The 22,298-nt window shown below is 44.0% G+C and overlaps 1 pseudogene; it reads left to right on the top strand.

The window, feature by feature from the left end:
- The first annotated feature begins 2,780 nt into the window (after positions 1 to 2,780).
- On the top strand, positions 2,781 to 17,382 carry LOC115077703 (annotated as a pseudogene).
- Positions 17,383 to 22,298: the final 4,916 nt, after the last annotated feature.

The raw sequence follows: 22,298 nt of genomic DNA, 5'->3' as shown, positions 1-22,298 counted from the left end.
AAATAAACAAAACTAACAATGTTCATCGCTCAATTATTTCAACATCTGAACTTTCTAGAAATATAGATAAATTATCTGTAGTATTAAAGGAAACTGTCTGAGAATACTGAGCATTAACCAAGAGGAAATCACAGAGAAACAAACACCCTGCCTCACATGACCATCTTGGACTCCCCAAAAACCTCAGAGCTGGATTTAAAAAACTTACCTGTGTAAAAACCTGGGATTTATACGCATGGCCGGGCCTTACATGCACCAGGGCAATTTTCAAAGGGCCCAACCATGCACATAAACTCCTGCGATGCGTGTAAGTCCCAGAGGTAGCCAAAGGGGCGGCCAGTCCAGGGGGCAGAGCGGAGCAGTCCGGGCACAGGGCAGGGCAGGGTTAGAAGCGCCCGGAACAGCGGCAGAAGCAGAAGCAAAAGGTAAGATAACATATTTGGGGGTATTTAGGATAGGGATAGTGGAAGAGTAGGATAGGAGAAGGGGAAGGGAATTTAGGCTAGGGGGTTGGGAAGTTCCCTCGCAGTCCACTCCTTAATTGGAGCGGACTGGGTGGGAACTGGGGAAGGCCATGGTACGTCAGCGTGCGCAGGTTGCACAATTGTGCACCCCCCTTGCACCGGCGCATGCCTGCTATCAAATCGCACATCCATGTGTGTGCGCCGGGTAGCATGTGCACATGGACGCGTGTGCGTAAGTTTTTAAAATCTACTCAATTTTTTAAAAAATAACGAGTGATATATAAACAATTTAAAACAAATAAATAAGTAAAACTTAGAAAGGATGGTTTCAGCTATTGTGTAGAATTTTATGAAATTATATAGAAAGAACATTTTATATGTCCTGCAATGCTGCAACCTCTAAGGGCAATTTTTATTAGTGCATTTTACACTTTGAAAATTTGCCTATGAAAATAGCAATTGCTTTATCTGCAGGTAGATTTCTCAGCTAAAACAATGCACAAACTTTTCAAAATATTTCAGTGGCTGCTCTAACCCTATCTCTGGAACACCTCCACTCACTACTGGTTAATGCTGAGTGTGCAATAGAAATGTGCAGTTTTTTATTCCCGCTGTCAGGAAGGGCAATTTTCAGAAAACGTATTAATGCACGTAATATTTGGTTTACATGCAGAGATTGACTTGACATTTTCTGTCCTAATGATTCATGTCATGCTTAAAAGAGACTTCAAGATCATTCCTATCCTAAATGATTTTAGAGGGATTTCCATGGGTAAAGAACTGTTTACTGATGTGGAAAAACATCTTTCAAAATGACTCTTACCCCACTATGGGTAAAAACACAGGGGTAGATTAAAAAAAAAACAAAACACGTGCATGTCCATGAACATGCGCTACCCGGCATGCACACATGGACACGTGTTATAAAATTGGGGGCGGCGTGGGCGCGGGTGGGCACACTTTAGCAAAAGCCATGCGGCAATGCATCCCGGCCTTCCCCAGTTCCCTCCCAGTCTGCTCCAATTAAGGAGCGGACTGGGAGAGAACCTCCCTACCCCCTACTGTAACCTCCCTTCCCCTCTCGTACCCGCCCTCTATCCCTATCCTAAGTACCCCAATTTTTTTAAATTAACCAAAGGAGCAGTAGCAAGTTGCGCATGCCGGCACCTTACCGGCTTGCGATCCCCTGACACCGCAGCAAACGGCCGCTGTTCTGGCCCCCTCCAGCCCCGCCCCGCCCCTGGACCGCCCGTTTGCCGAGGCCCGGCTCTTGTGCACATAACAGGGGTTACGTACGTGGCCGGGCCTGTTCTAAAATGCATGTGGCCCGTGCAAGGCCCAGCCAAGTGCATAACCCTTGGTTTTTATGCGTGCGGGCCATTTAAACCCGGGACGACAGTGTGTGGAGCTTTTCATATTAGGGAAATGAGAGCAGTTGGAGGTGGACAGGGGCAAGCTGGATGAGGTGGGCACAATTCCCTTTTCAAATCCCTTTTGCAGACTTGGCACGTGTAAAGCACACAGCTTGAACTAAATCTTTGTGGCCTAGTGGTTCCAAAGTACCAGTGAGGCTGCAGAATACATGGGAGGGATTGAATATAAAAGAAACAAAAGAGGTTTGCATACATTTACAGTACCTATAACAAAGAAACATTTGTATGGAACAATTCAGGAATAACATAGAGAAAACATTTTTATTTCATTCTTCAAAAGGATGTTTCTATTTAATCCAGTTTGTAAATACATTCAAATGAAATTTAAAAGGTCACAGATAAATACTGACTACTCAATATCATAAAAACAAAGGGGCCGATTGCACTGTTTATCCCACGGTCCAACACGTGTTTTGGACATGAGTCCCACAGCCCCTTACGCTATAAGGGGATTAGCGCATCCACAGCGTGTTTCCAAAGCGCTGTGAAACTAATAGCGCTCATAACATGCAAATGCATGTTGATGAAGTTATTAGTTAATCACTCCACATGCAAAAAAAAAAAGTGTTTCCAATCTGCACATTTTATGCTCAGAAATTAATGCTTGCCCAGAGCTGGAATTAATTTCTGAGCATCCCAAAAAGTTGTACAGTAAAACAGAAAATACTGCCAACCTCTCCTGGTTGCCCCACTGCCAGGGAGGTGCTAGGAGCATGCAATTGACCCTAGCACCTCCTTGGCAGCGCATCCCCTAATTTAAATATTGCATGGTGCCCCCAGGAGCCCTGCCTGAGTGCTAGTTAGGAAAGCGTGTGCTGAACACTCACTGCCTGTTTAAGTGCATTGTTTTGCATCAGCCCCAGATAAAAAGTAAGCACTACACATGGTCCATGAAAACATCACACAATCTCACATCTTATCAGTTTCTTTGATTTATATCACACCCCAGACTCCTCGCTCTGTATGCAGTGAGAGCTGCACTCCTGGATACAGGAAAGCCCCTCAGAATAGACAAGACCACTGCTGCTATGACTGTGTCCCATGTCCTGACGGAGAAATCACCAACAAGATGGGTGAGTAAAATTAAGAATGGTTTGCGGGACAGGCAGCATGAATGAAAGGAAACAGATGAAGGGGAGGATCTTAGACAGCTGTCAAGCACAATGTATTTTATTTAAATGTTTTTGCTAATCTTAATTGTTTAATTATATAAATCATTGTTTGCTATTAATATGGAGGTCAATAAGCACTGAAGCTGCTTGTCCACATAAGTTCTGACTTAGCTGCACAAAGTATGGAATTTGAATTTCCGGCCAAGTTGGATGAAGTCAGTGGAAGAAGCAATACATCTGAATTTTCACTCTAACTTTGGGATTTCAATCCAAGCTTAATGACAGTTTCAGGCATAGATCAGAAGCAGAGGGAAAAGCACCCCACAATACAAAAAATGGTAAAGTGGCCTCCCAATATATAAAGTGCTATAACTTTTCCTCTTCAAGCCCAGTAATGCTACCACAACCTATCATACTGATCCTGCTTCTTCTGAAGGACCCCAGTAATATTTTCCAATGTCACTATTTCTATCACTTGTCTGTACCAAAAGTCCAAAAATGTACAACTGTAAATCTAGCAGTAATCATTAGATGAATAAGCAACTTCTGCTGTTTAACAGGAAAGTTTCTAAAATCCCAGAGACCCAAAAGACAGAAAGATGGTGAGAATTTAAAAGCCACCCCCTGAAAGTAATACATTCATCCTCAAACAGACAACAAAAATCTTGAACTTGCTGACATTCCCACCACATTTGAAGAAAGGAAGCTACTGCACCACTCCCTCTCCAACATAAAGGACTGGAGTTACTAAATCTGGGCTACCATTCAGGGTATCTGAATATGTGGTGTAGAATTCAAAGTATTAACTCCTTATGTCGCATACAAATATTTTTGGAAAGTGCAGTGCACCGTATTTTCGACCAGTCATCCTGATCTAAGCTAATTTGATGATCAGAATTCCAAACTTGGTCCAGAGAAGAAGAGTCTCCTCTCCCACAACAATGGCCGAAAATGTTCTATAAGAGAACAAAATGAACTTGATCTTAAAGTCTCTGTGAGAAAGCATTAACCCCTTTGAGTTCTTCTCCCCTCAAAGTTCCTCTCCAAACCCTCCTGAGTTACAAATAAAGAAAATGGGAGCGAGGTGACAAATTGTAGGATTTACAAAGCTCTGAAAAAGAATGATAAGTAGAGTCTTCTAACAGCTAACTAAGGGGGTTATTTTCCAAAGGCTTATTGCACGCGATACGGCTGTGCGAAAAGGGTCTTTTTGCATGTGATAGCATGCAAATTAGCTTGGGGGCGGAGTTGGGGCAAGGAGGGGCGGAGTCGGGCAGGGAGGGGATGGAGGGAGTGGAGTCGGCGGTGGCTTTGCTGCCAGTGATAACGTTACTAACATTATTGTCAGCAGTAGCTCGCCGAATAGCACCAGCTTTCACGGTGGTGCTATTCAGTGAGAAAGCTGGCAGCCGGCGCACTGTGACTGATGAAATCACACCACTGTGGTGCGAAGGCTGCAGTGTTTCACAGGCCCGCCCCCCATGGCCTAACATACCAAAGACTGGATCACTGCCGTGAGTGCGCATCAGGAGAAGGTGAAGAAGGAGAAAGGTTGTGATTATTCCATAGGGGGAAATAGCACTTAAATTGTGGGCTCAGCCTCCAACCTCTTGCACACCACATGCCAAACAAACAGGCAAGTATGGAATTTGGCTTAAGAATTTTTAGCACTCCAGGATTTTCCCTAGGGGAAACTAAAAGGGCAGCTAAACTTTAACCTTGTTCTTCTTCCTTTTCCATACAAAGCCATGATAAACAATCCAAGCCAGATGAGTTTTTCCAACCAAAATTTCAGACAAGTCAACCAAGCCACATAATAATACAAGTGAAAGTGGGGGACACCCATACTCCCCTCTCCTCCACAGATTGTTGCTGCAAATAAAACTGGAGCACAGACTATTCAACTGCATGAAGTAAGGTTCAGGAATCCTACATGGAAAATGTTAAGAAATATAAAGGAGTCATGGCTTGATGTTGGTGCAGTCTATCAACAAGAAAAAACACATTTTGATTGGTTCTCCTTAGAAAAGAATGCAAACATTGTGTAATGCAGAATGAGGAGGCTGACTAGTCTATTTCCATAGTGACCCAGATCTGGAAGGGGTCAGTAGTGAAAAAGGCCAGGGCTGTGATAACTTTTAGGTGCACTAAAGACATGAACTCTCTGCATGGAAGGTTAATCATCTCTCTCCAACTGCTAACAGAGGAATAAAATGGTTTCCTTTTTGAACATGAAATTGCACATGATTTATTCCTCAGAAACCTCCAAAAACTGTCCTAGGCCTATTCACTCTCTCCATGGGATGTGTTCTCCTCCTTTGCTGTCTTCTTTTCCACAGAATCCAAACTTTCTTAACACTTATTGCTTCACCTTCTGCCACCAACACTAGCAGCACTCAGACCAATCACTAGTAACACTCAGATGCACCATGAGTACAATCACACCCATCATGAGTATACTCAGACGCCCCACAAGAACACTCAGAAGCACCAACGGCCCACAAAATCCACCACCATGGGTACTTCAGAGAAACAGAAGAATGAGAGAGAAAAAAATTAACAGATAAGTATTGTATACACTCTCCTATAAATCCTACAATCTCCAAACTCCACACTCCAGCACTAAGAAACAGGTCATAAAAGACAAGTGAGGTTTGACTTCCACATTTTAAACAAAAGAAGTAAAAAATGTCCTCACATAGATGATGATGTGAATGCATAATCCACTTTTAAAATCCAAGAATATGTAAGAGCATGCAAACCACAACCTTTTACTTATAAACTTCTTTTTGTGTGTGATTGCTCCCATCATAGCTACTCTTGCTGTTTCTAAAGAAGCCTGTATGCAGGGCTTAATAACAGTGGAAGTCTTTGAAAATGATTCCCACAGTGAGAAGAGAGAGACAAAATTCTGAGGTGTAGTTAAATGTTTGGAAGCAAAGATTTAGGGCAACAGTCAAGGATGTGCATTCATAGGAAAACAAAAGGAGAATTAAACAACGTGATCTTCTTTCATTTTATTTTGTTTTCACACAAAACAAAACAAAAATCCTGCTGAAATTTAAATTTGGTTTTCATTTTTATCATTTTGACAAATTATGTGCACTATTTGCTGAAAAGAAAAACAAATGAAAAAAAGCCCCCCAAAGAAATAACAATTCAGATGAAAGCTTACGTGGGTGAACCAAATGAAATTTATTTTTCTGGTAAATCCCTAAAAAAGAAAAGTAAATTATTTTGTGGTAAAAATCTTTTGGAGCAGCACACATCTATGGGTGAGACACTGATGCTTTCCAAACAGGAGATATCAAAATGAAACACTAATAAGAACAGTATCCAACCTTTCTTATTTTTCATTTTTGACTTATAAAAATTATTTAGCACTTAGAGCACTTTAATGACAAAAATCATGTGGAAGGAGGGCTGTGTTTAATGAATACAAGCACACATTGTACAACATTACTGTGGGGTAGTGTACATGTATGAAACCAACACCTCCTTCCTTAGTAATTTTGAATTATAGTTATTGAATTGCTCTAATATCGGTGTAAAGTAAAAAAAAACCCCTAAAATGGTTCTCATCCTATCACAAAGGACATACCAAGTGTCAATCAATGACACCCTATCAAAGAAAATAAATCTAAAATCTTGAGTTCCCCAAGGCTCCGCACTATCGGCAACACTCTTCAACATTTATCTTCTCCCGATAAGCCACTTCCTCACAAACCTTAAACTGACTCACTTCATATATGCTGATGACATCCAAATACTTATCCCAATACACAAATCTCTGGAAGACACCTACAAAAAAACAACCAACTACCTCACCAAAATAAAACAACTACTAACCAACATGAGACTTATCCTAAACATTGATAAGACAGAAATAATCATGCTGGACAGAAAGAAAACCCTACGCACATGCTACCACTCAACATAATGAATCAAAAGACAGCTATCTCCCCTGTCACACATGCCCGCAACCTAAGTGTCATAATTGACAAGGAAATATCCTTCAAGAACCACATCTCCGCAAAAATCAAAGATGGATATCACAAACTCCTAACCCTATGACACATAAAACCTTTCCCTTCCTTTCCCCCAATGACTTCAGAACTGTCCTCCAACTTCTCATCTTCTCCAACCTAGATTACTGCAGCTCCCTGCAACTCCCACCACCCAACCTCTCCAAATCCTTCAAAATACAGCTGCCAGAATACTCATGGGAAAGAAAAAATATGATCACATTACTCCAATGCTCATGTCACTACACTGGCTCCCAATAAAATGCAGGATAGATTACAAAATATTATCCATAATACACAAGATAATATATGAAAAACAAACAAACTGGCTAAGTGCATCCATAAAACTCCTCACCAAACCGAAATCTCCATTCAGCTAACAAAGGTCTATTAAAAATTCCACCAGCACGACACAAACTTACATCAACCCGGAAGAGAGCCATATCCCTAGGAATCCCCAGACTATGGAACTCCCTCCCAACTGAACTGAGAACACAACAAAATTTAAAAACCTTCAAAAAAGAACTAAAAACTTGGATGTTCAACAAAGCCTTCCAAAACACCCAGTGACTCTATGCCATAACTTCCCTCCCCACCGGACCATATAAACATACAGAACAATCCATAACAAGTATTTAACCTGTACAATTTAACAACAAACTATGTTTATACCGGTTAAGACAACTATGTTAACAAGCATATGAATTTTAAACAGTCTGTTAAACATCGAAAGTTTGTAAACCGTTGTGATGGTGAAACCGAACGATGGTATATAAAACTCGATAAATAAAATAAATAAATAAATGCAATTATGTTTCACTTTTGAAAAAAAGGAATGCAAGTTGATATCTTCAATCGCTTCAAAAAAAGTGGTGTTTTGGTTTTTGAAAAGTTTTATTGAATTAGCAAGCCAGGTGATTATACAATTTTTGGTAACAGTTTCAAGCAATCACCTGCCTGTGGTTTATAGTTCTTTTGGTATTACAAATAGGAAAGACATTTTGGATTGATGAAATCTGGGGATATTAAGCTTGTACATCAGCATAACGAGACAGGAGCTAGAGAAGGAGGAATGCCTGGATACAGGGGGAAATGAAAAACATCTTACCTGGGAGGCAATTAGGGATGTGCATCTGCTTTCAACAAATGTGTAATCCACTACAAATAGGTCCCTGTTCATTTGATTTGTGTGTCCGCAAAACACATGGTGATCCCCCCGAATGAAACATATCATCTTAGTTTCATTCTTTTGGTTCACAGTGCTTTCTTAGCAGACTTTTGAAATAGGAGAATGCCATGTGGGAGTATCCATAGCAACAATCAGCCCTTTCCTGTGAGTCATAAGTGACCTCACAGCCCTGTCAGAGTAGGTCAGACAGGTTGGCAAGGAGACCAGAATATGCAAAACCACACCTATGTATCAATTTAAAAGTACACCATAAATAATATAAAAAAAAATGTTTTATTATTTTTTTCCTTAAATTATGTATATTTTTATTATTCATTTTTATATTTTAATTTTTTTATTATTTATAAGAGGAAAAGCCTTCAGATACAATAAGGGCTAACTGATTAGTGTTCCTGGTGATGTTCAATCATTAGTCTTAAAAATCTCCTTTTGAAATATGACATTTTGCATGACCTAATCTTCTATGCAAATTGATTATTCCTTAATCATTGGATTCTTTTACGGGAACAAAAAGCAGTAAAACTGTGTTCTTCAATGCCCTTTGGTATACTACCTCGTTTTTACTTAGATCACAATGGGCTCTTCATCAATATACTAAACTTATGCTTCCAAAGCAGTATGATGTTGAAACATTACTTATCTTATTGTAATGCTGCTTGAATCGATAATTTGCTTGAAAATAATTCTCCACAAAAACTGCTCGTGGTCTCATTGGCCAATTGTTGGAGATTTGTGGATTTGATTTATTGAACATAAATCAAATCTGAATTTATTACGTGAAAATGCACCGCTGGTGGATCATTGGGTCCGGTGCTCTCACACTGTTGCTGACCTTTATTTCTTTGTGTTAGAAATCCCTGTCTGTTCAAATCGTGGGGGAAATTTTTCGGATTTTCTTATTCGCAGAGAACAAAAGTGGATACATATGCTTGACACTGTCACACTGCACGGACTCAATAAGGAACTGGAATGGGTCCACTTCACTTAATTTTGATTGGTCTGTATTCTGATTGGCTGTCTCCTCGTATGCTGATTGGTCCGTTATGTTTGTCACCTTTTTGCTGATTTTTAAAAACCCTCTTGTAGTACTGTTGTACACGCTCCCTGAAAACTGTTTATGAATCTATTCAGTTATGTAAATAATTTCCTTTGTAATTTTGAAATACCACAATGTTGTATAGCCTATTTATCATAGTCCCTCTGTCTATTTTGCTTTAGATTTCTGTATGATACTGCTTGTCCCTCCCTGTTGAGTTCGGCCTCGAAGGCCTATGTGGACGGCCTTGAAAGGCCTTGCATTCTGTTGTGAAAGGCCTTACATTCTGTTGAGAAGGGGGTGTTTAGTGTGCCCTTGGGCCTCAGCCCAACCCCAGACACATCCAGGACCGAGCCAAGGGTTGACGGCATGCTCCAGCATTGCTGAACACAGCCTTACCCTCTGCCAGGCCTGCAAGCTCCCAGAGCCAACAACATGAGATGTTGTAGGGGGAACGGTCCCTCCGACTGTTCCGAGCCCTTTCTGACCTTGCCGCTTGAATTGGCATGGAGCAGCAGGCCTGCCTGAGGTTGAGGGCAGACGGAGGCCTTGACACATAGACAGGACTATGATTGATGCGACAGCATCTCAGACAAAGACTGGGTTGATGCGACGGCATCACAAGCATGTCGAGGAACTTGATCCAAACAGACAAGGCATAAGGCAGGAAGACATTGGCACTGTCTCTCAGGGCGCCCTACTCAGCCCACCTTTCTGACCTGCCACTTGAATCGGCATGGAGCAGCAGGCCTGGCCTGAGGTTGAGGGCAGACAGAGGCCTTGACACATAGACAGGACTATAACTGATGCGACAGCATCTCGGACGAGACTGGGTTGATGCGACGGCATCACAAGCATGACGAGGAACTTGATCCAACAAGACAAGGCGTAAGGTAGGAGGACATTGGCACTGTCTCTCAGGGCGCCCTAATCAGCCCACCCTCAGGACTGAGTTGTGGACCACCCTGTCCCACTGCGCGCCCTACACTGCCCTAAGAGGCTGGTCACAGACCACGAGGAGAGTGTGACAAGCGCAGGGAAGACCCAGGCAAGAAGGAACTCCAATGACGAAGCCGGTGTCATCTGAAGCTTCCCCCATGGCTGGCGGGAACAGAGGCTCAGGAGCACAGGGACGAATCCCACCTGCAGGCCACTCCATTCTCGGGCACAACATCATCCGAGAACCACGGCTTTGCAGAAACAGAAGGCTCAGGAGCACCAGATGAAGACGCAGGGAAGAACATCCTGGCAGGCAGACACATCAGGATGAGGGAAATCATGGCAGGACATCAGGACATGGTCAGGGACCTCAGGCAGGACATCAAAACATGAAGACATTAAGACGTGGCACGAAGGCAGATGAGACGAGGAGCTCCACGAAGAGCAGAAGACCTTATAAAGCTCTGGCAGGCAGGAGCCTCCAGAGGGAAGTCACTCTGATGCAAGGCAAAAACAGAATGAAGTTGAAGTCCTTTTATAGGGCTGCAGACCGGCGAATCCCTGGGAGGAGTTTGGCAGGCCCACACCTAGCTGGCTCTATAACTACGGAGAAGTGCTGCGGGCCGGCCCCTAGGGAGAGGGTGTGGCTCACACCAGGAAGTCCATGCAAACACAAGCAGCCTCAGGCAGGCCCCAAGGACATTGAGGCCTCCCAGGCCCTGGAGTAAATCCTGGACAGTTCGCAGGTGAGACCCTTGCTTGGAGCGGCCTCCAGGAAGAGGTAAGGAGCCTCCCGTAGCACTGCTACAGGAGGGTTCATAACACTCCTGATACAGCCTTGGTGAAACACGGGTCTGTGTCAGGGGATCCTTTGAAGTATTTTTATGATAAAAACATAAGAACATAAGAAAATGCCATACTGGGTCAGACTAAGGGTCCATCAAGCCCAGCATCCTGTTTCCAACAGTGGCCAATCCAGGCCAAAAGAACCTGGCAGTACCCAAAAACTAAGTCTATTCCATGTTACCATTGCTAATGGCAGTGGCTATTCTTTAAGTGTACTTAATAGCAGGTAATGGACTTCTCCTCCAAGAACTTATTCAATCCTTTTTTAAACATAGCTATACTAACTGCACTAACCACATCCTCTGGCAACAAATTCCAGAGTTTAATTGTGCGTTGAGTAAAAAAGAACTTTCTCCGATTAGTTTTAAATGTGCCCCATGCTAACTTCATGGAGTGCCCCCTAGTCTTTCTACTATCCGAAAGAGTAAATAACCGATTCACATCTACCCGTTCTAGACCTCTCATGATTTTAAACACCTCTATCATATCCCCCCTCAGTCGTCTCTTCTCCAAGCTGAAAAGTCCTAACCTCTTTAGTCTTTCCTCATAGGGGAGTTGTTCCATTCCCCTTATCATTTTGGTAGCCCTTCTCTGTACCTTCTCCATCGCAGTTATATCTTTTTTGAGATGCGGCGACCAGAATTGTACACAGTATTCAAGGTGCGGTCTCACCATGGAGCGATACAGAGGCATTATGACATTTTCCGTTTTATTCACCATGCCCTTTCTAATAATTCCCAACATTCTGTTTGCTTTTTTGACTGCCGCAGCACACTGACCCGACAATTTTAATGTGTTATCCACTATGACACCTAGATCTCTTTCTTGGGTTGTAGCACCTAATACGAAACCCAATATTGTGTAATTATAGCATGGGTTATTTTTCCCTATATGCATCACCTTGCACTTATCCACATTAAATTTCATCTGCCATTTGGATGCCCAATTTTCCAGTCTCACAAGGTCTTCCTGCAATTTATCACAATCTGCTTGTGATTTAACTACTCTGAACAATTTTGTGTCATCTGCAAATTTGATTATCTCACTTGTCGTATTTCTTTCCAGATCATTTATAAATATATTGAAAAGTAAGGGTCCCAATACAGATCCCTGAGGCACTCCACTGTCCACTCCTTACCACTGAGAAAATTGTCCATTTAATCCTACTCTCTGTTTCCTGTCTTTTAGCCAGTTTGCAATCCACGAAAGGACATTGCCACCTATCCCATGACTTTTTACTTTTCCTAGAAGCCTCTCATGAGGAACTTTGTCAAATGCCTTCTGAAAATCCAAGTATACTATATCTACCGGTTCACTTTTATCCACATGTTTATTAACTCCTTCAAAAAAGTGAAGCAGATTTGTGAGGCAAGACTTGCCCTGGGTAAAGCCATGCTGAGTTTGTTCCATGAAACTCCAAAGAATCCACTGGAAGCCTGATAACAGTGGAGTTGCTGGAAATAAGAAATAAAAAGTCCTTTTGAACATTGATACTTTGGACTATGTGATTTACTTCTGCACTCGTTGCGGTGCTACTTTTAAATAGATACTTAGGTGTGGTTTTACATATTTTGATATTGAACACAAAATACAAAATATAAAATACAGCGAACACAAAATACAAAATACAGGTACAAAATACAGTGGCCAGAATCCTCACAAACTCCAAAAGAAGAGACCACATCTCACCTATCTTAAAAAATCTTCACTGGCTCCCCATCCATGCCAGAATCCTCTACAAATCCATCACCATCATCTACAAGTCAATCCATCACCTCACCTCCCAGGACCTTCAATATCCGCTCAGCCTTCATACCTCTCAAAGACCAATCAGAGAAATCTACCAAGGATCCCTCCAGGTTCCAAACACTAAATCCACCCGACACACAACGGCAAGAGATTGGGCATTCTCGACAGCCGGACCATCACTTTGGAACTCCATACCCACAAATCTGCGCCTAGAACCCTGCCTACCAACTTTCCGCAAAAGATTGAAGGCCTGGCTTTTCAAACAAGCCTTCCCGGACAACTCATAACCACCTCCAACTCCTGTAACAAAGCTACCATTTGGTACTGTAAATAATCTTTAACTTATTTATTTTATCCCCATACAGTTTTTACTCCCCTCTGTTCCTCTTTTTTCTCTCTCCCAGTTATTCTACCCCTGGTTTTTTGTAACTGCATCCCCCTTGCACTAGTTTAGTTCTACTATTCAATGCACCCCTTGTTTCTATGTAAACCAGCATGATGTGACCTGTTCATGAATGCCGGTATATAAAAAATCTAAATAAAAATAAAAAATAAATAGCACACACATTCCAGCCCTTTTTAATAAGGAGACCAGAATGCCAATGTATCAGAGCGAAGCATTTTCTAATTCAGCCAATCGCTGCTTTCAGTGCTCTTTGATGCTGTTCCTGCTGTATTTCTACTTAAGCAAGCATAGCACGTGGCATGCCACACAGTGCACTTTCTTCTTGGCTTTTGTCTGAGAAGGTTGCTGCTCTTTGCACTCTCTCTGAGTGTCTCGAATCTGTATTCAGTTGCTATTGCTTGCTACTTTGATAGTTTGGTACAATTAATTTTCCTTTGCTGAAAAAGATATTTATTATTTTTTGCTGCTATGCCAGCCAGGCTTTATTTACTGCACATTTTTATTTTATTGAACTCAGACCGTCGCTCTGTCTCTCCCACTGAGACAAGCTGCCAGCAGTGGCATTTTGCTGCTGATCTTACCCCCCTGGGGTAGGCTGTAGGCAGGGTTTGGGTGGCATGGGTGAGAGATAGTGTGATAGTTGCAGTGGCTGTCTGGCAGTTGGTATTTTCAAACAACAAGCAGCATCACTGTAGGAATTGGACTTGCTCAGGCTTCCATTGGTTTCTCTGGTGTTTAATTTTTTGTGAAAACAGAGCAGATAGTGTGAGAGTTCCAGTGGCTGTCTGGGAGTTGGTATTTTCAAACAACAAGCTCAGGCTTCCAGTGGATTCTTTGGAGTTTCATTTTTTGTGCACACAGAGCAGTCTCAGTTGTACTGTACAGCAAGACACTGCACTGTGTGTCTGTGTGTGTTTGTAGTTTTCCACACACACATATATTGGTACAGTGGTGATCTTTTAATCCAAATCCCCAGTAGGCATCTGGAGTTTTATTTTTTTTTTTGTGCACATAGAGCAGTCTCAGTTGTAGTGTACAGCAAGGCACTGCACTGTCTATGTGTGTGTGTAGTTTTCCACACTCACATATATTGGTACAGAGGTGTTTGGTCACCAATAAAGTAATAATTATTTTAATTGAAATCTCTAGTAGGCAGTGGTATTAAATCCATGATGTCAAGGAAGGTAGATGTTGTCGAGTGATTGGGACTGGCAGAGGAGGCACTTCAAAAGGCAGTGCCAGACCCCCATTAAAGTTAAAAAGGGAGCTGTTCCAATCTAAAATCTCTGGAGGGGCAGGCAGTTCCATCCGGAAAAAAACTGAAATTTAAAGATGATGCACAGTCACCACCTGTTTCTGACCCTGTTTTTTTGGAGGTGAGGGAAGGGGAGACTGAGTAATGCAAGACAAAAGAGGAAGACCCAAAAGCAGCAGTGAGAAAGCAGACATGAATTAGTGCTGCCCATGCAGCGCAGGCACTGTTTGAATCTGATTCTGATGAAGAATCATCTTGTATAGGATTCCCTTCATCAGAAATGGAAGACTTCATAGCTGAAGAAGGTTTAGGAGGATTAGTTATTTCTGTCTTAGCCTCCACTTCAGGAGGAAGAGCAGTCAGCACAGGCACAGAATGTGACTGATGCTCCTGGTATTGCTTCTCAGGGTACACCCACTACTTCAACTCCAGTGCCAGCATCCACCCGAAGGCTATAGAGAAGGGATCACGAAAGAAATCTGTGATCTGGAGCCACTTTAAAGTGAGGGAGGACTCACATGTTGCTCAGTGTAAATACTGTGCCAGGGATATTAGCAGAGGCAAGCAAATGGGTCATCTAACTAATTTTGGCATGACGCATCATATGAAGAGGCAACACCCAACAGTACTGACAATCTGGGGATGGTGGCAGACAGACCAAACAGGGACCCATGTTTTCCAGGCAGTTTGTAAAGTGGTTGAAAAGGAGCAGAGTCATCCCACGCCCTCAGCCCTTTCCTAGCGAACAAACCATCATGGAGGCAATGGTGGGGTGGTGTGCAGTAATGCTATCCCAGGGAAGGAGGCAGCCAGCCTCAAAAGTTGTAACCAGGAGCATCGGGGAAATGATTGTTCTTGATGACCAGCCCTTGCAGGTAGTGGAGAATGTGGGTTTCAAGCATTTGCTGCAGGTCTTAGTTCCAAATTACAAAGTCCCCTCCAGAACCACATTAGCAGAAAGGTCATCCCCAGCCTGTACCACCCAGCTGTTGCAATCACATACAAACTCTGCTAGCTAAGGCAGAGGGGAGTGTGCATTTCACCTATGATATTTGGACCACCATGAATGATGCACCTCTTACCTCTCCCTGACAACACACTGGTGGGACCTGGCTGAGGCAGGGGCCAGGCAGCATTTGCTTCACAAATTGCAGTCTCTGTTGCTCTAATGCATCCTCTGTTGAATTATCTTTCCAGAAATGAAAAGATGCCATTTTCTTCTAGCAGTGAACCAGTTCAGGAAGAAGTTACAGATCAAAACCACAACATACCAGCACAAAGGAAGGGAACTCTCCCTGGTTGTAGCCTATCTCTTAGTACCCCGCTGACCCATGTTGAACCGCTATTCACATGAAACCTCCTCCACTTTGCCACACTTTGAAGGCTCATGACCGACTCTCAGCGAGAACCCATTTCAGGGACTCTTTTCCCTCACAAAGGAAAGGGAACTCTCCTCGGGTGTCATCTATCTCTTAACACCCACTGACACATGGAAACCTCCTCCACTTCGCCACACTTTTGTTAAAGCACTCTTGCCACTCGTGGTACCCCATTGCCCCTTTAAAGTGCCTTAGGCTATTCATGCCACTTTGCCACAGTCTAAGTACCTAGGAGCTCTTTTCCCCTTCTGATGATTTCTCCCCATAAGTTTCATCCGAATTGATAAGAAAACCCCAATTCTGCAGCCAAAAATAGGTTGCAAATACTTCCCCCATTGACTTTAATGGGAAATGAAAAATGAATGAAACTAATAAACAAATTGGTTTTTTTCCACTATAAAACTAATGAAAGGAATTGGGATCCCAACGAAATGAAAATACGAAACAAAACACATTTTTTCCTTCTGCACATTTACTGTAGCAAATGTGGAAAGAGAACTGAACTTTGAGCAAAAAGAAAATTTACAGAAAAGGTGGTGCTGGAGATATTTCTACATGATTATATGTTGCAATTGGAAAACTAACATATGCAGTGTGAAATGAAACAAATGATTCTAACATATTAGCAACATTCCTTAAATATTTGTTTTCTTGATTCCTTGATAGATATGGAAAACTGTGAACCCTGCCCAGCAGATCAGTGGTCAAATCAGAAGAGAGATCAATGCACCCAAGAGACATTGACTTCCTTTCCTATGAGGGAGCCTTTGGGTGTGGCTTAGCTTCTGTTGCTATTTTCTTTTCTATGGTAACTGCTGCAGTGATGGGAATTTTTATGAAACATAAAGATACTGCCCTAGTGAAAGCAAATAATCGTGATCTCAGCTTCATTCTGCTCATCTCTCTAATGATGTCCTTCCTCTGCACTTTATCATTCATTGGTCGCCCTCTAAAGGTGACCTGTCTGCTACGACAACCTGCATTTGGGATTATATTTGCTGTTTCTATTTCTTCTATATTGGCTAAAACCCTCACAGTTGCTATGGTCTTCAATGCTACGAGACCTGGCAGCAGGTTTAAGAAATGGTTAAAGACCAGAATATCCATCTATCTTGTTTTTCTATGTTCAGTGGGTGAAGTCCTGATATGCATTGTGTGGCTCCTCATGTCTCCTCCATTCCCAGAGTTGGACACAAAATTTGAAACAGGGAAAATTATATTAAAGTGTAATGAGGGATCTGTAATTGCCTTCTACATTATGGTTGGATACATGGGATTTCTGGCACTGTTAAGTTTTGCTGTGGCGTTCTTTGTAAGGAAGTTACCTGACACATTTAATGAGGCCCAATTCATCACGTTCAGCATGCTGGTGTTCTGCAGTGTTTGGGTCTCCTTCATCCCAGCGTACCTGAGCACCAAAGGCAAATACATGGTGGCTGTGGAGATATTTGCCATCCTGGCCTCCAGTGCTGGACTTCTAGGCTGTATATTTATTCCTAAGTGCTACATTATATTGCTAAAGCCTGAAATGAACAGAAGAAACACTTAGTAGGGAAACATTCAAAGAATACAATTTCTAACTGAGAGTTTTTCCAGAGGGGACTGCCAGTTCTACTTATAGTTCTTTTGAGATATTCAAGATAGCATTAGTTATATGAGTGAACAAAAAAAGTGAAAGAGAAATACCAAATAAAATAATAATTAAAAAAAAATCTGTGATGTTGAATATATTTTACTGTTCTATTGTATTTGTTTTTGAATCTCAAAAAAGTGAGTGAAAAACATAAGAACATGAGTAGCCAAGACATCTTGGCCCATCCACACTCATCACTTGCTTACAATATCATAAAAAACACTGACAACATTTCTTGGGTAAATAAGACTGCAGCTTTATAGAGTATAAATCTGACCTGATCCGTAACAGTGAACACCAGTTCTACCCCTACCCCCAAAACGTGGGTGTCCCACTGCCTCATCCCAGCAAGAGCCACCAATGATGATCCATTACTTTCAGTTGAGATCCCATTTGGCCACGATGCAGCAAAGAAGGCTGCCTTCAGAAATAACCGCCAGTGGTCATTTCCCTGCAGATATCTGGCATGCAGCCTCCACCACGCCATCGGCTTCCTGCAATCCTGAGTCGCAGCAAAGGAGGCTCCCTTCAGAAATAACCACCAGTGGTCATTTCCTTGCACGTATCTGGCATGGAGCCTGCAGCACGCCATCGGCATCCTGCAATCCTGAGTCACAGCAAAGGAGGCTCCCTTCAGAAATAACCGCCAGTGATCATTTCCTTGCACGTATCTGGCATGCAGCCTCCACCATGCCATCGGCTTCCTGCAATCCTGAGTCACAGCAAAGGAGGCTGCCCAGAAATAAACGCCAGTGGTCATTTCCTTGCACGTATCTGGCTTGCAGCCTCCACCACGCCATCGGCATCCTGCAATCCTGAGTCACAGCAAAGGAGGCTCCCTTCAGAAATAACGCCAGTGGTCATTTCCCTGCACGTATCTGGCATGCAGCCTCCACCACGCCATCGGCATCCTGCAATCCTGAGTCGCAGCAAAGGAGGCTGCCTTCAGAAATAACCGCCAGTGGTCATTTCCCTGCACGTATCTGGCATGCAGCCTCCACCACGCCATCGGCATCCTGCAATCCTGAGTCGCAGCAAAGGAGGCGCACTTCAGAAATAACCGCCAGAGGTCATTTCCCTGCACGTAACTGGCATGCAGCCTCCACCACGCCATCGGCTTCCTGCAATCCTGAGTCGCAGCAAAGGAGGCTGCCTTCAGAAATAACCACCAGAGGTCATTTCCCTGCACGTATCTGGCATGCAGCCTTCACCACGCCATCGGCATCCTGCAATCCTGAGTCGCAGCAAAGGAGGCGCACTTCAGAAATAACCGCCAGAGGTCATTTCCCTGCACGTAACTGGCATGCAGCCTCCACCACGCCATCGGCTTCCTGCAATCCTGAGTCGCAGCAAAGGAGGCTGCCTTCAGAAATAACCACCAGAGGTCATTTCCCTGCACGTATCTGGCATGCAGCCTTCACCACGCCATCGGCATCCTGCAATCCTGAGTCGCAGCAAAGGAGGCTGCCTTCAGAAATAACCACCAGAGGTCATTTCCTTGCACGTATCTGGCATGGAGCCTGCAGCACGCCATTGGCATCCTGCAATCCTGAGTCGCAGCAAAGGAGGCTCCCTTCAGAAATAACCGCCAGAGGTCATTTCCCTGCACGTATCTGGCATGCAGCCTCCACCACGCCATCGGTTTCCTGCAATCCTGAGTCACAGCAAAGGAGGCTCCCTTCAGAAATAACCGCCAGTGGTCATTTCCCTGCACGTATCTGGCTTGCAGCCTCCACCACGCCATCGGCATCCTGCAATCCTGAGTCACAGCAAAGGAGGCTCCCTTCAGAAATAACTGCCAGAGGTCATTTCCCTGCACGTATCTGGCTTGCAGCCTCCACCACGCCATCGGCATCCTGCAATCCTGAGTCACAGCAAAGGAGGCTCCCTTCAGAAATAACTGCCAGAGGTCATTTCCCTGCATGTATCTGGCTTGCAGCCTCCACCACGCCATCGGCATCCTGCAATCCTGAGTCACAGCAAAGGAGGCTCCCTTCAGAAATAACCGCCAGTGGTCATTTCCCTGCACGTATCTGGCATGCAGCCTCCACCACGCCATCGGCATCCTGCAATCCTGAGTCACAGAAAGGGAGGCTCCCTTCAGAAATAACCGCCAGTGGTCATTTTCTTGCACGTATCTGGCATGCAGCCTCCACCACGCCATCGGCTTCCTGCAATCCTGAGTCACAGCAAAGGAGGCTGCCTTCAGAAATAACCGCCAGAGGTCATTTCCCTGCATGTTATCTGGCATGCAGCCTCCACCACGCCATCGGCTTCCTGCAATCCTGAGTCGCAGCAAAGGAGGCTGCCTTCAGAAATAACCGCCAGTGGTCATTTCCTTGCACGTATCTGGCATGGAGCCTGCAGCACGCCATCGGCATCCTGCAATCCTGAGTCTCCAGATTCATATCTGGCTTAAGCTTTGCAATCACACCAACCAGTAACATTGGCTTGGGTCTCCTTCTGCCCCACCCTTCCCCCCAGGCAAACTGAAAAACAATATTCAAGATTCAGCAGGCAATGCACTAGAAATGAAAGGAGGGAGGGAGGCTCCGTGAGCCGGGGGAACTGGGCAAAGAGGAAAAATACCAATAGTCCCACCTGCTTAAATCCATAGCATTCAAACTAGAGCCAACAGGCAGTGTCCACAAATGTCTTGACTGTAATTAAACCTCTCCAAGGCATGCATGACTCTTCCTTCATTCTCTGCCCCCTTTTTCCCCATCCTCTGGTCATGTCTGCGTTATATGGGTTGACTCAGTGTCAAGTTACTAGCAACCTCTGAATTGTAAAACCATTGCTGCACTGCAAGTGGAAAGTAACTAAAGGTAATAAAAAATATAGAATTACTGTAATGGGACAGCGGCGGGTACCGTTTTAGGGCTGCTAGTCTGGTTGGCTATTAATATGTTAATTATTTTGTTTTAAAATTTAGATTTATTTTATGTTTTTGCATGATTCTACTGCTTTATGTGTACATCGCTTTGGACATTTAATTGAAAAAATGGAAAATAGTTAATAAATTGTATAAATAAATAAATAATCATAACTGACATTTTAAAAACCACCCACTATAACTTTCAGTTAGATTTTCAAGACATGTGCCAATTTTATAAGAGGCATGCGTTCCTCCTTCCAGCCTGCTTCAATTAAGGAGCAAACTGGGAGGGAACTTTTTTATCCCCCCTACCTAGCCTTCCTCCCCGATGCCTAAACACTACCTATCTACCCTAGATTTTTTCAATTAACAACTTTTCCACTCGATAGAGCAGGAATAAATTGTGCATACTGGTCAGCTGCTGATGCACGGCTTCCCCAGGACAGTACCTAATGACACTGACCTGGCCAGTTCCTGCCCCCTCCCACCACCCTGCCCAGACCTCAACCCTGGCCCACTCCTTTAAACAAGCCCAGAAGTTCCATATATATCAGGAGATATGCATGTGGCCGGGCTGTTTTTAAAATACGTTCGATGCATGCATGGCTCGGCCACATGCATATCTCCCAGTATTTGCAAACACAGGCCTTTTAAATTTCTCCTATTATGTTACAAAAATATTTTTTCAAAATGTGTGTTTATCTTCTTTTCAGTGATACAAATACATCATTCAAAAACTCATAGAATGAAAACCTTGTAGCATATAGCGCCTATGTGTATCTTAAGAACATAAGAACATAAGAATATGCCATACTGGGTCAGACCAAGGGTCCATGAAGCCCAGAATCCTGTTTCCAACAGTGGCCAATCCAGGCCATAAGAACCTGGCAAGTTCCCCAAAACTAAGTGTATTCGATGTTACCGTTGCTATTGGCAGTGGCTATTCTCTAGGGGGATGATTTACGCGCGCAGGGCCCTCACGCGCCGGCGCGCCTATTTTGCATACGCCGCCAGCGTGCGTAAAGCCCCGGGACGCGCGTAAGTCCCGGGGCTTTTGTAAGGGGGCGTGTCGGTGGCAGGGCCTACTGACGCGGCATTTCGGGGGCGGGTCGCGGCATTTCGGGGGCGGGCCCGGGGGCGTGGTGCCGGCCTGGGGGCGTGGTCGAGGCCTCCGGACCAGCCCCCGGAACCGGAGGACGGAGCGGGGCTGCCGGCCGGCACGCGCAAAGTTACGCCTGCTTCCAGCAGGTGTAAATTTGCCGACAAAGGTAAGGGGGGGTTTAGATAGGGCCGGGGGGGGGGGGTGGGTGGGTTAGGTAGGGGAAGAGAGAGGAAGGTGGGGCCAGGGTGAAGGAAAATTCCCTCCGAGGCCGCTCCGAAATCGGAGCGGCCTCGGAGGGAACGGAGGCAGGCTGCGTGGCTCGGCGCGCACAGGCTGCCTATTTTGCGCAGCCTTGCGCGCGCCGACCCCAGATTTTATAAGATATGCGCATAGCCGCGCGTATCTTATAAAATCAGGCGTACTTTTGTTCGCGCCTGCTGTGCGAACAAAAGTACGCGCTCGCACAAGGTTTTAAAATCTACCTCTAGGTGAACTTAATAGCAGGTAATGGACTTCTCCTCCAAGAACTTATCCAATCCTTTTTTAAACACAGCTATACTAACTGCACTTATCTCATCCTCTGGCAACAAATTCCAGAGTTTAATTGTGCGTTGAGTAAAAAAGAACTTTCTCCGATTAGTTTTAAATGTGCCACATGCTAACTTCATGGAGTGCCCCTAGTCTTCTATTATCCAAAAGAGTAAATAACCTATTCACATCTACACGTTCTAGGCCTCTCATGATTTTAAACACCTCTATCATATCCCTCCCCCCTCAGCCGCCTCTTCTCCAAGCTGAAAAGTCCTAACCTCTTTAGTCTTTCCTCACAGGGGAGCTGTTCCATTCCCTTTA

The sequence above is a fragment of the Rhinatrema bivittatum genome, chromosome 16 (genome assembly GCF_901001135.1).
Source record: "Rhinatrema bivittatum chromosome 16, aRhiBiv1.1, whole genome shotgun sequence".
Lineage (NCBI taxonomy): Eukaryota > Metazoa > Chordata > Amphibia > Gymnophiona > Rhinatrematidae > Rhinatrema > Rhinatrema bivittatum.
The sequence above is the reverse complement of the archived record's forward strand: the minus strand, read 5'-3'. Positions and strand labels throughout refer to the sequence as shown.